The sequence below is a fragment of the Vigna umbellata genome, chromosome 2 (genome assembly GCF_029865625.1).
Source record: "Vigna umbellata cultivar VRB3 chromosome 2, Vumbellata_1.0, whole genome shotgun sequence".
Classification (NCBI taxonomy): Eukaryota; Viridiplantae; Streptophyta; class Magnoliopsida; order Fabales; family Fabaceae; genus Vigna; species Vigna umbellata.
The window spans coordinates 23,020,850-23,033,272 of record NC_142166.1 but is presented as its reverse complement, the minus strand read 5'-3'; positions in this window follow the sequence as shown (position 1 = coordinate 23,033,272).

Below are 12,423 nucleotides of genomic sequence, written 5' to 3'. Positions count from 1 at the left end.
TGTCTATAGATAATTAATATTATTTTTAAAATTTATAATTTAAAAAAATCTAATAAATAGCGTTTTTTATTTAAAAACGCTATCTGTTATATACCTTGAAAATGTTTTAAAAAGAGGTTTTCGGTTCCCCTTGTCAGCGTGCTTCTTTTACGTTTCTTCTTCAAGCTTCTTCTTACCTTCCTAAATTTTCAGTTTCACTTATTCATGAAACCCACTACGCCTAAATTTAACTTTCAATTTGCCCCCAAATTTCAAATCGAATCGTACTTGCCTCCAAATTTCACTTCGTGCTTACCCTGAAACTTTTCACCCTTTCACTTCTTTCCCTCGTTTGTTGTTTTTCAAAATCTCTCCTTCTCTTCTCTCCTTATTTTTTCAGCAGTAACTCTAAAAATGCCTTTCTTGTGCATCCTTCAGTCTGAATCCGACGTTTCCCTCCTTTTCTTCTCTCCTTCGTCGTGAGTGAAACCAACCACAAGTAAAACCTGTCATCGTCGGGACCCAACCCGCTAGTGAGCCTACCGTCGTGATGCTGCCATCATTGAAGGGGGTTGCTCCTGCACCGGTCAGCCACATTTGCTGCCTTGTTGGGTTGAAGGGGTCATTTTCCCCAATTTCTTCACCAGTTGCGTTTCTCATAACATAAATCTGAGTGGGGTGTTCAGATTTTCCCTAATCCCTTTACCCATTCACGTTTCTGTCCTTTATAGGAATTAAATAGGTATTTACTCAATAATAGTTAAAGATCAAATTAGACTATGATATAATACCTCTGTGATGGAATCCAGACACTTCCGTGCTATCGACACATTGTCTCTGTTTTAATCGCTGATTGTTTCGATTTTTCACCCTTTCCATCCGAAACATCAAGATGAGGTTACTAACTTCATTCATTCCTCTAATTATTTTTTTAATACTTTTTTGTAGGGTTTTAAGCTTTTTCTCCTTTCACGATTTTGATAACTTGCTCTACTTCTAGGGTTTTTGACAGGACTCATTGTCATTCAAACAGTCATGCCTTGGTACATATAAAATTGTGGGTTCCTTTATATTTCAATTTTCATGAATCCACGATATTAATTTTTTCTTGATCAGTTTTGCATTGCAGGTATGGCTTTGTGGATTCTCTGATTTTGGGTGATATATAATGTTTTTATTGGTGATTTTTGAGTGTAAGAGGGTTTAAGATGATTTAATATGTGAATTTGTGGATATTTTATTTAGAAAAAGATGATTTTAATGTTGATTCAAAACCACTTTGCAATTTCATGTAATCTAGTAGAAGTAGCAACAAAGGTATACTCTCACATTTTAAACTTAGAATTGAAATTTGTACTTATCATGCTTTTTCTGTAAATTTAGAGTACTTATTTTTCCACTGAAAATTGGTTCTGGCACTGTGATTTTTTTCTCATTTGTAGTCCCAAAATTGACTTGGCATGCTTTTTCTGTAAGCTTTGATCGTGTAATTACTACTCTGTATAAATAACGAATTCTGCCAAAGTTCAATGGTTCATTGATTTTAATTCCATTGCAGGATTTATTTGAGAAGAAAGAGATGTGGCCTTGTGAAGCTTGTGGGTTGAACCTTCCTTATAAGATGTTAAAGAAGAAAAAGGATTTAAGGGTCGGGAGCCAATTCCTATGTAGAACATGAAAGAGTTTGTATATCATTTTCTTCTCATAGATTGTATTTAGTTCTGGAACTAAAACATCATAATTCAAGTTCTGGACTTGTTTAGAATTTTTTTTCCAGTCCCTAAAATCACTTTGTTTTTCAGTTAACAAAATCAAAGCATTATTGTGGCATATGCAAGAAAGTTTGGGATCTTCAGATAGTGGAAGTTGGGTAAGTAGCTAAATCTTGTTAACTAATTAAGGTTACTCTGTTATATGCTCAAAAGACTATATTGGTTAATATTAACCTTTTCCTTTTACCTTTGCGGATGTCCCCTCCAAATTAGGTGCACTGTGATGGATGGAGAGGAGTGTGAGTGCATGCAAAATGTGACAAAAATTTTAGCAACCTTTTCAAGGTTTACCCATTACTTGATATTTTGTCTCTTTGGAGGAAGAGGGTAGAGGACCATGAAGAACATTGGAAGAAGTTGTTAAAAGGGATGTCACGGGGAATAATTCTCTAAGGATTTGTTTTTTGACTGTACCCAATGGTATCATGTAATCCATATAGTTGACATAGTTTAATAGTATGGCATTTTAGCATTATGATAAACTGGAAAAAAAGAATTTTACAATTCTTTCATGATGAATCAACCATTGATAAAATATAATTCATTATCTTTGAAGACTAGTTGCTTCCATTTTTATAATCTAGAGCTGGAATAAGTGGAGCAAGATCCAGATTTCATAATGGTGTCTCGCCAATTCAAAGCTATTGCTATGGAGCTTATTTATGTTTTGGAGTTGGTAAAGCTTTTACCTTCAGCACTTAACATTTACTAAAAATATAGAATTTTGATTTGAGTATTTAGCTCTAGAAAACCTAGGATAATATAAATATTAGTTGAATATTACCATTTCAGTCTATGCTTGCCTAAAATATTTTGGGTTATTCATGTTAACTTCTGTTTTATAGTTATATGTATAAACTATTAATTTTAATATTTTGGGATTGTCATCTTTTTGTGTTGCATTTGTATTTAATTACTAAAAATTCCTTGCTTGTTTGTAGAAACAAAGAACTGGTTGAAGGGTTGCAATTAAGGGTCACCTTATGAGTGGCAAGTTTACAGGTGAGTAATCTTCCTTTTGTGTTTGAACATGATTATTAAGAAAGTATACTTTTAGCTTCAATTGATCTAATGATACTTATGTAGTTCTCAGTTTTATATTTTTTACATTGGAAAGTACTTTGAATGGCTGTTATGGAATCCCTTGGGTTCATTATAAGGGCTGGCAAGGAGATTTTTACATTTTGGTAAGATATATATAGTCATCATCACAACGGCTTCATGTTACTTTCTAGTTATATATTTATGATTTAATTGTCTTTTTTCTCTTAATAATTAGAAAAGTACTTAATATGGTGTATTTTCTGGTAACTGGTAACAACTATTTGAAATTCTCTAATGCTTCTGTGCCATTTCGAATTGATACATAACATGTTTGATCATACTTATTTTCTGCAGGTTAATTCTATATGGATGGTACAATTTTAAGATTTGGGGAGTTGAAGGGAGTAGGGGAATTGATTGAACAAGTTAAGGGGTTTTCGTATTCAGTTTTTTCTCTTCATGGTGCAAGCCCTTTCCTTCCAACAGCAGATGGTGATGTGCAAGAGAAGCATAATGAATCAATAACAACTACTTAGAAGAGCAAGAAGTCATGATGGAGAGTTTTGAAATATTAAGTATTAGTAGTTATGAACATTCTTTTAGATACTTTTCTCTTTTTCATATTTTTCTTAATATTTTATATTTTTTTTTATAATAGAACCAATAAATTTGTATATAATAAAATCAATATTTTATATTTTCTTTTGAATTTTTATTTTTTGAAATATTTTATGAAATTTTTTTTTTAAAAAAATTAGACCAATAGATAGCGCTTGTTTAAATAAGCACTATCTATTGTCAGACACCAATAGATAGCGCTTTTTTTCGAAGCGCTATCTATTAATAGATAGCGCCATCATAGATAGCGCTTAAAAGACGCTATCTATGATAAAAAAAAGCGCTATCTATGCACTTTTTTGTAGTAGTGTCAGGGCTGGTGGTAACAAATGGACGCCCTCTTCAGGTGCGTTGAGGGCCAAGGATCTCGCAAGCATGCCTACCCCCTCTAGGGGCGGTGAGCGCCAATCAGCTACACCGTAGGATGCCTGGTTGCCCTCAGCCAGGGCGTTGAGCGTTGACGACGTTGGCCCATATGGAATTTTGGATCTATTTAAAGGCACACATTATGTATCTTTTGACGACTGAAGCACAAAAAGAGGATTTTCGACCCTTTGGCGGCAGATTGGGCATGCGTGAGCTTTCCTTTTCTCTTTCTAGGGTTTCCATCTCATTTACTTTCTTCCATTGTAAGATAAGGTTCTCCATGACAATGGAGAGCTAAATTCATTTGTTGCTGGGGAAAGATGTAACCTCTGAACTTCATGTATTTGAACATGTTTTAAATATTTTATGCTTCTTTCATTGAATGTTAGTGATTTTCTCCTATTCTTAATGCTTGTTATGTTATGGCTATTCATAGCTTAATGATTGGATTTCTTTGTTATTGGGAAATACTTAGGAACCATGATCTGCAGGATTTCACCTAAAGGAAATATTATCTAGGGATAGAAATAGGACGTTTAGTTGTCTTAAGCTTCTTTTCTTAAAGCGGAATTAGTTATTAGGGTTTTCAAGGGATTGTTATCTAATAATCAAGGCTAGGCTTTTTACGCCAAGGGATTGGGTTTTGAGTAATTTTGAAAATGACATTAGCATTCCAATGAAGAGGATGAGTTCTAATATGCATGAAAGTGAAGTAGGTGAAATCTAACCTCAACAACATCATCATCTCAATATCATTCATTCATTCTTGTTTTAGCTTCAAAAGATCAATTTTACATTCAAGTTATTATGTTTACTTTTCTTGCATTCAAATTTCATTCAATGGAATCACTCTTTGGTCTTAATTAGTTAAGGCATTATGCGATTGTTTGGTGTCACGAGTCTTTTGGAAAATGATACTTGGTCTTACCATTTTATATTAATTGATACGATTTGGTACACTTGTCAATGAGTTAACAGTGAGACAAGTCTCGGTTGGTGTCGGGAGTTTGATATAGGTGTGGTTTCTGACTATAATGGTTAAGCCAGAACAATTCCATTATTGCTTGTGTGAGACAGTGGAGAGGAACTTTCCTTTGCTTATGTGAGGTAGTGGGAGAGTGATATGAGGAATCATATGTGGTCTCAGCGAAACTTATAAAATGGATGAAACCTTTTGTATGTGTGAGGCAGTGGAAAGTAAATTTATGCCTATATGAGTAATGGGAGAATGAGACTCGAAGGTGTTGCTTCTTTCGCCTGTGTGAGATAGTAGGGAGAACTTCTTTTTGCTTGTGTGAGGCAATGAAAGAGGTGCGAGCATTGCACCTTCTCACATGTGTGAGGTAGTGGGGAAGGGATTTATATTCTTCGCTTGTGTAAGGCAATGGAAGAGCAGTGACTCGAGTTTGGCACTTTCTCGATTGTGTGAGACAGTGGGGAAGAATATTTGGTTGACCTAAACCACCTAGTCTTAAGAAGAAAGAGTGAGATGTGAAACTAATAGTGATGAGAGAAGTACATAAAAGTTCGAGAATTACCAAAATGAGGATAACGCGAGGAAGAGATCATAAGAACAAAATAGGTAAAGAGTACATGAGTAGAGAAATATAGAGATAACAATCTTATGAGTAACATGAAGATGGATGAATTTGTATTGTTGCATGAGTAGTGTGTGTGAGTTTATTATTTTATATTCATCTTGTGTTGAAGGCTTAGTGATAAGTCAATATTTTCTTGATTTCACTTAGCTTATTGTACTAGATTTAATTAGGGAATTGTGCTTAAATGTCCATTATTTCCCCATTTTTGCTAATTGAGCTTAATTTGACCAGAAATTCTTATTTTAATTAATTTGAATTATCTGAGGCTAATTTTCATTATTAATTGTAGGGAAATTTTTGGAATATTAATTTGGGACATGAAGGGAGCTGCCACGTCATCCTTCATTTGCCACATTAGCATTTTAATTTAATTTAAGTTGTAATTTCGTTTTTAGGCATTTTTGGGCAGATTTAAGTTTTGGGCCATTTTTGGACGTTTTTAGAGAGGCCCATTAATGATATCTGACCTAGGGTTTTGTGCAAAAAGGGGGGGGGGGCAACCACCAAAACACTTTCTTATGCTCTCATTATGCACTTTACGTTTTCCCTTCTTTTGGAGAGCTCCTCATCTTAGGTTTTTTGTTTTCTCTTTTCTCTTTGTATTTGAACTTGCTTTCTAATTAATTGCAATTTCGTTTTTCATTCTCGTTTCTATTGTCTTGCTTATTTGTGTTTTCCATTCTCATTTTCATTAACGTTTTTTTTTGTTGTTGCATTTTTTAGTTGATTCATGGTTCTGATTTACGGTTTTGAGTTGTTGTTTTGTTTTCCATTTTCATTGTAGTTTACTCTCACTGTTCTAGGTTTATTTAGGGGTTAGAGTTTTCGTATCTGGGTTGCAATTTCGAATTAGAAGTAGGTTCTGTTTTGCGTCTCAGTTTTGTTTTACTAGTGCGTTTTTCTGGTGCGTCCCTCTGGTTGAGTTTCGTTTTCTGATTGAGTTCCTTGTGTTGTTTTGCATTCAAGTTCTATTTTGCAGTGTTTAATAATGAGTTTCATTTCGTTTTGCTGTTTGGAAGTTGTTTTAATGGAAGCTTAATCTGTTATGGTTTGGTGTTAGTGACGTTGTAAGTTTTCCATGAGATTATTGTGCCTAATTGTGATTGTGATTCTGTTCTTAGTTGCCCACACATGTGCAATATGTTCTGTGCGATTGGTCCTCACTTAGTGGTCTAATTCGAGCATGATAATCATCGCTTTGTTGATTAACGTGTTTGTGCAGAATCGAACAGAACTGTGTGAGTGCATTTGCTTAATTCGCATTTTTATGAAGATCGTTTTAGACTTCGCTTAGTTGTCTAATTCGTGTTTTATTAAGGGTAATAAGAGTGGGTATCTGTTGTAAGTCTGTGATTAGAAATAGGTGCAATCGATATAACACCAAACTGTCTTTAATTCGTGTCATAATCTGTGTTTTAATTTAGTGCATTTTCATTCACAAATATGTCCATAAACACACCCCACCAAGTGTTGGACTTAATTCCTGAACCATTGTTTGGTCCTTGAGAGACGACCTAGGAGTCACTTCCTAGTTTGTACTGCACTTTATTGCATATCAAATTTGACTCGGGTGCGACTCCGATCACTTAGCTCTCCCTACTTGTTTGTTTTTGTGTTTGTGCTTGTGTTCTTGCAATGACTGTATAACTCGTGTTGTTATACTAGAGTAGATGATATTGCAGATGAAGTGGGAGTTGTTAAAAGCAAGGAGTGCGTTAGGCAATTCTTAGGATTTTCAAAATGTAATACGAAAAATATTACTCATGAGTTGTATTTTAAACTTACTTTCAGTTTTATTTCGAAATGAACTTTATGATTGTAAGGTTTTAATTTTGCTTGATTTAGTAATGGTATCAGAAGTTCTTTTCCTTAATGAGTGTATATTTCAAAAAAGAAAAAATACCACATGATAGCGAAAGAAAGGGTGCTATAATGGGGAATTTAAGAGAGCTAGTTTTGCAATTTTAATGCTGCAGATTTATGCAGCGAGGCTAGGCGAGCAGGATGGGTTCATTGGGCTAGTTTAGGGGAGTTTTGGTAGTGAATTCTAGCAGTTAGGCGAGCGAGTTCGCTGGGCTTGGGAAGCTTGTTGTTTTGGATCTCATTAGCGAGTGAAATCTGCTTGTTGGGCGGGTATATGGGATTTTTGGAAGAGAGTTGCATAGGTGAAGCAAGCCAGCTCGCTTAGCTTGGAAGGCTTGTTGTTTTGTCTCTCGTTGGGCAAACAGAGTTTGTTTGTTGGGCGAGTGGGTATAAGTCATGTTGGGTGTTTTTGAATCCTTTCTTTTATGTGCATGGTTTTACAAGTCATAATGGTTTGTTGTATGATATGTGGTAAGGTTTGGAACATATGTTTGAATGGAATAAGGTGTGTAAGAGTTCTAAGGGAAATTCTTAATGGTTGTATCAAAGTATTGTTGGTATAAATGCAGGAAACTCCATTTGGCGGGTTATCTTGAGACTCTAATGAACATTCATTCTCACTTAGAGAGGATTGATACATGTGGTGAGAGTGGTAGGAGGTTTTAGTCTATGTGCTTCCAACATGGCCTAAGACACTGTACAAACTAACCTTGTGGATGTGGTAGGGTGAAATCCATTGGCAATGGCTCTGTAGAGCAGTAGAGGTCACCACAAGTGCATGACCCGCCATAGCTCGATATTCATACTAAATCCGGATAGTTCAAGTCTAGGTCAATTGCATGATTAGAATGTTTGAATTATTCTCGTGTGTAACATAATATATCTATGAAATATTGGTATGATATGATTTGTTTTGTATCATTAGCTTACCCTGTTTGTTTTCTCTTGTGCTTAGGTGTTATTGTTTTTTTGTGTGTTGGCTATTATCATCTGGTAGGTGTGAGCAGAGGGAGATGATGTAACTATGGAGCAAGTGTTAGGTGGAGATGGCCCAGATGCATAGAAGTTTTAGTAGTTATATCTATAGTGGTTACGTTTTCCTTTGAGTTGTTTAGATGACTATTCCTGTACATAGTTTTGAGCCTAATCTTTTGTATATAAAGTTTATTTTTATGGTTATGTTAGATGACTATGAAACTTTATATTTCTAGCTTGTTAACTGTTCTATTTTATTATTAATGTGATTATTTCTTTATAGTTTTAATATTATATAATTGAGATGTTATCGTGTAAACAACTCAAATGTTAGCATGAAATATGTTTTAAACTTCAAAGAAATTTAACAAAATTTGGTTAAAACGACTAAATCCATACATTTCTAAAGTTAGGAATTGGATTAAAATTTTAAAGATTGATTATTCCAATTTTCATTTAAAATTAAGGGATAAAAACATATTTAACCCTTTAATTTATCTTGTTAATTAAATTTAGACGGTTCAAATTGCATGTTAATTTAATTATATTTTTCAAATTACAAATTCATATTAAATTAAATTTTTAATAAAAATTATTTTTATTTTAAATAATTTATATAAATCTAACGAATCTTAACTTAAAAAATTATATGTATACTTTTAATAATAAATATATAATTTTAATATCAATTATTATAATGAAATGTAATTTTATATAACTTAGTTTTAAATTTTAACATATTAAAAATAATATTTTAAATTTTAAATATATTTATAAATTTATAAATAATAAAATATAAATTCAAATTAATTTTTATATTAGTAAAATTTCAACTCACTATTTAAATTCAAATTTATCAGAGTACGATCTATTGAAATTTATTTTTTCACCCTATAAAAAATTTTATATTTGATTTGTTAAATAAAACATTAGAAAAATATAATGAAAGGAAGCACGTGATATGATTAATGGAGTGGTACGGGAAGAGTGGGTCCCGCAGCCAGAGGGAACAAGAGCACGTGAGATGGGGGCTTGAGGGAGTGGGCCCCTTGAGGTTGTTAGGTGTGGGGACCACCATTACTCAATTATTGGATGATCATAGTGCCATTTTTCCCTTCGTATTCCGCCGATATTTTATCCGTATTTCCCGGGCCCTTTGCTTTCACTCACCTATTCCCCTCATTTCTACGCTTTTGGACCCACCCTTTAGATCATCACTTCTTCTAATTTATCTTTTCTCAAACATTCTTTTCTTTTTCTTCTTTTTTCTTTTCTTTTTATCATCTTCATTTAGTTCTTCCGTTCTCAAATAAACACTTAACAAATTCTCTTTTATATAATAATTATTAGATTTAATTATTCGTATAGTCTCTTTCAAGATAATGTCTATTTAGTTTTTACTTTTAAAAGTGTCAATTTTATCCGTATTTAAATTAACGTATATAAATAAAATCTATTAGTTATGTATTTAGAATTTTTTTACATAGTGACATTGTCCTGATATTTGTTTTTTGATATATAACCCAATAACAATTTAGTGATATGAAAATTTTGGAACTAGGGTTTAGAAAAGTAATTAAATGTTTATGAAATTAGAGATTTCGAACAGAGAAGAAGAGCTTAGGAATTTCGAACAAACAAGAAGAAAAGCTAAATTTGGGATTTTGAACAGCGAAGAAGAGAAACTCAATTCGGGATTTCAAACGGAAAAAAGAAGCGAAATTGGAGATTTCAAACAAAGAAAAAGTCAAAGTGCAAAATCAACCTTTCTTTAATAGCAAAGTGTGCTCCATTGAAGGTCGAAGGTGCATATATGTTGAACATACATGATTTTGTGTCTATTTGTTTTTTTGCAGTCTTGTGGTGTTGTGATGGTTGGATAATTTAGGATAATTTAGGGTTAGTGTTTTAAAGTTGTGATTTTATTTTAAACATTTTCGAATGTTGTGCTTCCTTATAATTTTATGTGTAATGTGATCTATTGCTTATTTCTTTATGGAATCACTTCAAAGTGGTGATCCCCATTAAGTTAGATGTTGTTTTCATTGTGGTCCCTATTATGTGTGATGAAGTTTTCATTGTGGTGCCGCATTTGAAATTGTTATGTCTGTGTTTTTAAGGTATGGAATGTAATATGTCCTATATTGTTTGGTCATTTTGATATATGACAGGGTTAAATATATATTCAAATATAGTTTAGATGCTTGACTCTGGTTTTGAAGTCGTCTTTCAACATGGGAGTAAGTTTGTCAATAATAAGTCACTGAAATATGTTGGAGAAAACAATACTTTGGTATGTTACCTAGACAGATGTTGATGTGGACGGGGAGGGAGAGGGTAAGGATGATATTGTTATGGAAGGAGAGGAAGAGGGTCAAGATGAGTTTGATGTTAGTAGTTCGAATGGGCCCAAAGAGGATGTCTTGAGTGAAGATAAATTGTGGATGTTAGTGTACATGGAGTTGAAGTGGATGGACCAAGTGGGTCTTCTAGTCAATTTCAATCTATACATGATAAAGGTTTATCTGATAAAGAATGAGATTCTAAAAGTTTAGGCAGTGTTGTATTAAGTGATTATCGGATGATGATAGAGACAGGTATGGAAACTTTGATATTTTCTCAATGTCCAAAACTATGGAAGAATATAAATGGGAAGTTCATGTCATAACCCTTAGCCATGGCCAAGCACATTCAAGAAGAGTTGAGGTCATCTGTGGAAGATGGGCCTAGACTCTCTCTTGGGCCATCATGCAGCTTCGAGTAGAGTATGAATAATTTGAGCTTTGTATTTTGGGCCAAGTATTCTAGGATTTATTTGGGTTTTGTATTATGGGTCAAGTAGTGTAAGATTTAATTTGGGTCTTCTATTTTAGGTCAAGCAGTGTAGGGTTTTTAGACCACTTGGTGAACAAAGGTCAAGACCTAATGTTGACCCAAAATCAATGTCCATGAGTTTAGGTTGACCATGTGGTCAAAGTTTTAACTTAGATTGGTGGACAAGGGTGTGTAGGACCTTCCATGCGAGAGTGGTCATGTGTAATGTTCACATTGGAAAATATTTTCTATAGTTAGTAGTCACATGTCACTCTACGAATGGAAAGGATTCTCCATAGTTAGAGAGGATTTCTGCCTTTGTCTCCAAGCTAGGTCAAGGTAGTGTTTTTAGAGTTTTGCTTCTACATTTTGGAGACACACTTAGCTTATAAATAAATGTGTTTTTCCATCTTGTATTTACCTTTGAATTTGAGAAATTATGTTGTCATTTTTGTGCCATACTACTCATCTTAGGTTACCAAAGGTTAAAGCATCCCATATGGTCTCCTTTACCACCTTGCTCTAGAGTTGGCCAGACCTCTCTAAAAGAACCATCAAACACCACCCCATCAACAGCGAAAAACCAAAGGTCGTGAGCCTTAACCCTTAACCTCCATTGCTTCCATACATTCATCGTCATCATAACTTCTCTTCGGTCCAAACTAGTTAGGAGGTTACAATCATTTGGTAATAAGAGCTTAAGTTAATTTTTGTTTGTCCTTGTGTTTTCCTAACCTTGTCTTGTTGTAGCTATCTTGAAATACTCTAAATGAACCTCCCTTACTATGTAGTTAACATTAACAATTTTCAAATTAATTTGAATATAGCTCAAAGGTCCAAAAAATACGGGTTTGTAGTTAAATGAAAGCCCTTTGAGTGTAGTTTCCTACTGATGAATCATTATTTTGTCCTATTCACTTAGCTTTTTGTATCATATTTAATTAGTGAATTGTGCTTAATCATCCATTATTTTCTCATCTTTTTTTCTTTTTGGGCTTAATTTGACTAGTAATTCACATTTTAATTAATTTGAATTATCTGAGCTTAATTACTCCTACTATTATTTTCAAGGCAATTTTGGAATTACATTTTTGGGACTTCGAGAGGACTGCCACGTCATCTAACATTTTCCACCTCAGCATTAGATTTTAATTTCATTTGTAATTTCGTTTTTTTAATTTAGGCCAGACTTTGACTTTGGGCCCATTTTTTTAGGTCAATTTAGGAAGCCATTTTTAGGGGCAGACTTGGATGTCCTAGGGTTTTGATGCCCATGCAGCTACAACTTTGAATAATCTAATCCATTCCTTTGTGTTGGGACATAAAGAGGTGTTTTGTCTTAAGTTTTTGTATTTTTCATTTTCCAGTTTTAATTCCAATTTCTTTTACTG